This window comes from Cydia pomonella, chromosome 1 (assembly GCF_033807575.1).
Source record: "Cydia pomonella isolate Wapato2018A chromosome 1, ilCydPomo1, whole genome shotgun sequence".
NCBI lineage: Eukaryota > Metazoa > Arthropoda > Insecta > Lepidoptera > Tortricidae > Cydia > Cydia pomonella.
In genome coordinates, this window is record NC_084703.1 from 4717813 (window position 1) to 4723092 (window position 5280).

Below are 5280 nucleotides of genomic sequence, written 5' to 3' on the forward strand. Positions count from 1 at the left end.
TATGGTGTACCCGACTGTCGGGTTCTTGGCGTGTAGTGTCGATTCGTTCGATAAGTGTGCAACTGTACCCGAGTATCGGGTCGTAATTATTTTTGCGGCCTGGAGCTGATGTTTTGTTTGGCTGGGTGGCAATGAATGTGCTAGACGGTGCACGGGTTATTTTACACGTCAATTTCTATGAAATTATGAAGTTTACTTGACACTTGCACCGTCTGGGCAATAAAAAGCGCTGCCAACTTATCTTGGCTCTTACGCTCTTTAACTTTTACACATTTTGAAATATTTCAAGACGAAGATTCGAAATATGTATATGAGAAAATGTTTCGTAAACTCCCATGGCTATTCGTACGAGGGTTTAAGAAGTAACTTGTTTCGCCTACGTATAGATGGCGTTGGCGTCAACTCTGTATGTATTAATTTAGCTTAGTAACTAAAAATATTTAATCTGTGGCGCCATGTAATTTTTGGCGGGAATTTGACATTTGACAGTAGTTTAAACAAAAGTGGTCTGAGTTACGCGGCAAGATGGAGAAAATAGGAATTCATGGAGTTAATCAGTTCTTTTTTTGGAAGGCAAAACTGCGAAACAAATCCATTGAAAGGATTTTACCAAGTCGTACAGTTATGAAGGTAAATAAATACAATTCCACACAACAACAGGAGATGTGCAATTCAAAGACCTCGTTTAAGGATTTAACATTTATTTATCATTTAATTACAACAATTCATAGTATTACATCTAATTATTCTACCTTATCTATCTAAATTGTTCATGTAAATTAAAAATACTTAAAAATGTCAATGCTACCTTCTTAAGATCCATGGAGGCCCAAAGGGCCTAAACGTTGTAAACATTGTGACCATGTCCTCATTGCCATAGACGAATAATATAGTGTGTTAAGCCATTTCCGTCAGTAGAAAAAAGCGGCAAATCAAAAAAAAAAAAATTTCGCGCCTTTTTCTACTGGCAAAGTTGTTTGACGGACTATTGTTATTGGATAAGACACCCAAATTAAAAACTTGTTGTAGACATCCGGGGGCCTAGACAAAATGTCAATCGTACAGTCAGCTGCAGAGAGAGGTGACCCCCTGCATATAATCAGTCTATGCAGGGGGGGGGGGGGGGGGTCACCTCCCTCTGCATCAGACTGTACATCGACACGTCAAATGAAAAGAAAAAAAATCGGGATGCCAGATGTCACAAAAGGTCACGTGACTATTTCCATACATTATTGAAGTTCCGATCGGCGTTTTCCATCTACGATTGACGTCTGGGCTAGGCCCCCTAATATGGAAGGTAGAGGCAAGGAACAAAATCTCCTTAGGCAGAACTGTTGCAAAAGTGTCCAGCTGTCAGCTACAAATAATAGTTCCAAATCTCTCCAGAGTAGCGGTAGAGTAGCTACTAGCTAAGAACCTAGGCGTTATTGACGGAGTGAAGTGCGCTGTCTATGATTAAATTTTTTTTCAAGTATTCTAGGTATTGTAGCGCCACCTATTTATGGTTTTTTTGTCGGGCAACTTTTGGTATATGGAGATTCTGTTCCTTGCCTCTACCTTCCATACCCCCTGAACTAAGTACATGGTGCTGCCGAGAATTTTGCGGTAACTATTGTCAAATTTAATAACTATCTTTATGAATACTGGATATGGGTCATATCAGATGTCAAACTGCCTGCCTGCTTATTAAATAATAATAATGTCAAAATAAATCTTGCCCATGCCTCGTAATGTGAGAAAACGTCAGTTACGCGGGCAACATCTATATTATGCACCACTTGACGCGTCTTATTTCCCTTGATCCTTTTATAAATCACCCGAGGCCTAATAGGGACCGTGCGCGTTGGAGGGTCTGCCATCTTGTGGCTTGAATCGGAACCATAGACATGCACATGTACACGTCACGTGTTTTCTTGTGCATAGTAGGTTCTGCCATCTTGTGGGCTACATCGGAACATAAAACATCATATTTACGCCTCGCGCCAAAAATCTGACGGCTGTGGTAGGGCACAGCACAGCGAACATCATTCCAGATCTAGAGCGGAGCCCGACTGGCGAAATACCTCCACCTTACAGAAAACCGCAGCCAAATAACACTAGACCCTACTCAAAGTGTTGTGTTCCTGCCGGTGAGTAAGATTGCCAGAGCTCAACGAGAGGGGGGGGGGGGGGGATGCTAGGGTCGGCAACGCGCATGTGACTCCTCCGGAATAAAAGTATTACAATTTCAAGTAACAGAAACTATTACGGTCACGTCTGAAAATATCGATACGAAAAAAATTCCAAAATTATGTATACACGACTTCATTGCCCATATTTAAGGTTGTGTATACATATTTTTGGCACATTTTTCGTATCGATATTTTCAGACGTGACTGTACACCAAATATATAAATCTACAGTACCGGCCAATCATGTTTATTACCTCCATGTTTTTATGGTATAACTTTTTTTATATTTGTGTATTACTTTTGCCTCACTACTTTAGGTAGTCTAGTAGTATTTCTTTAAGGGCCTACTAAAGCCGTGAATACCGGTTCGTAAGCCACGCCCGATAGCTTCCTCACTCCCCGCTAGCACGCACACATGGAAGCGCTCCGCGGAGTCCGCGGCGCACGTGAAGGTGAAAGCTCCATCTAGCGTTACAAAAGTTAACTACGATTATACGCGGTCGGCCAGAAACTTAATTCTTAGAAAATAAAAAAGATGGCGTTATTACTTGCTACTAGAAAATAAAAAATTATATTGTTGTAAATTGTAATAAATCTGAGACTACAATATAGCCAATTTTTATTGTTGATTTTTGGAAGATGTCAATAGTATAGATAATTGTAGGTATAACACTACCTATCTTTTTAAATTCGGTATCTTACATTGTTAGTTATCATATTTTATTTAGTAATATATTGTTGAGGCAGGAAATACAGGGTGCCGTTTTCCGACGACCAATTTTTCGGATGATAGTGAATCACAGTTGTCACCTACATATAAAAAAGAAAAAAGTAAGTATATGGTAACAACGAAAACTACAAAAAAAGTGAAACTTTTAAACAATTACTCAAACAATCAGGGTGATTCTTAAATTGTGTCCAGAAAAATATTTTTCACATATTGTTACGTATAAAAAGCATTTTTTGATGCATATGGTCAAGCTTAATACCCTCAGGAAAGGTAAATAAAATGAGTACATAATCACGGTTGTCACAAAGTGTCCCTCAGCCGTGACGTTTCGGCATTTTGGCGGCCAACTCCACTATTTTGAATTATACAATATTTTTAATATAGCCTAAGTTACTCCCATGACTACGACACATCGAATGACAGCTCATACGTTGAAATTCGTCAAACTAACGCTGTAGAGCGTGACAAAGAATCGGATACACATCATACATCCACATACACGCGGAAACCATTTTTCTGCTTCGGCAGTTGGGCAATAATAACAAATGAACGTAGCTAATAAAATCCATTTCTAAAGAGTGAATATGCCTCTAAATTAATCAAACGAATTGAGAATGTCACGACCACGTATCTATATGACACGAACGTGGATTCAATAGTCCGTGGCGGGGAGAGAATTTTGAGGCCACTGTCGTGACAATTTGAAACATGTTCGGTATTACCTAAAAATTACCTTTGACTTTGCAAATATTAAATAATTAGCTCAATCTCGAATGTATTAGGTATATCTTATGTTACAAACAATAACGTGAAATGAGCACTGACTTTTAAAAACTCAAACATGGCGGTGACGCGTTAAGGTTGACCTTTTTTTTTTAATTAACACAAAAAAATAATTTTCGACAACATTTCTCCCTTCAGCCATTTGCAAATCTGACACCAACACAGTATTGCTGTTCTAAAAAAAAGCGTTAAAAAGGCTGCCAGACGTAAAGGTAACTTTCTACCGAGTACTGCATGTTTATGTTACCACGCGCGGCGGTGACACGAAAACTGATAACAAGATGTATGTTATTAAAATTGTTATAAAGTCGTTATATATCCATACAATTTTTAAACCGTATTGTGGAATAGGTGTAAGTGTTAACATTTGATATAAAATTCTTCCAAAAACACTTTCAAAGAAAAATAAAATATCATAAAATCCGAGGAAGTCACACTACACGTTCCGTGACATTTAGAACTTCTTAATATGTTTCTAATAAATGCTCTTAGGATATTAGGTTGACATAAAACTAGAGGTAAATTACTAAGGATATTGATATTTAGTTTACTTATTTTCTTAAAAATATATGCTATTCTTACAGGTAACACAAAATTGACGTATGTATTTATGATTGTTATTTTGACTGTTTTTAATTTAAGTTAATTTGTATTGTATTTTCGTTTGTTTGTGATGTAATTATGGGTCTTTCACCTGAAATAAACGATTTCATAATATCGTTCCCGTGGCTTTGGTTCACTGTGATTTTCATTCCCGTGTGTTTTCATATAAAATGTATTCTTCATGGGCATGTACAATGTAAAATCATATGTCAAGTAAATGATTATTTACTTTCATGGATTAAGTAAAAATTATCGTAATCATAACAGTCGATCAAAGACATACTTATTTCTTTTCCCCTGGTTCTCATTCAATGCCTTTGGACTGGGGTTTCAACTAAAATCAACGTTTGGTACTTCGTTCTATAGATCTTAAAAATAACATTAAGTTGCTAAGAGCGTTCTATGATTCAGTGTATTATTTTGGAAGTAATTGTTCCGAAATTCATTGTCATTATGTCATTCCTTGTCATTCCCTTATCGGTTTTTTTCATTCCCTCGTCGCTTTTACATTCTTTTTATCGATTTTATTATTCCACTGATAGGTAAGAAATTGACCAAAATGTATGCCTATTCGATTGATGGGCTTATATTGAAATTATATTTAATAATCTGATTTCAAAGAACGACCCTTCAACGCCCGCCATAAGCTAATTGGTTGGCTAATGGTTTCAAGAGCATGGACAAATAAAGTATTGACTAACATTATCAACACAGAATCGCGTTCCTCTGAAATGAAAAGTTTGATCGGGATATCCAAAATTGCACAACGCCGTCTATTAGGAACTACTTTAATTATCAGACAGTTAGACAAGAGGTTGAAGCACCGAACCAAGTGTAATGAACTGATACTGCTGTTAAATGGTGGTATCTGCTATAGCAGTTGCCTAAACTTACAGGAAAGACATTGTTAGTAAGCGATTTTGCTAAGTATAAAACTTTAATCGTCTTTGCCAAGACTAAGATATATTATTAAGGTAAAAAAGTATAATTTTA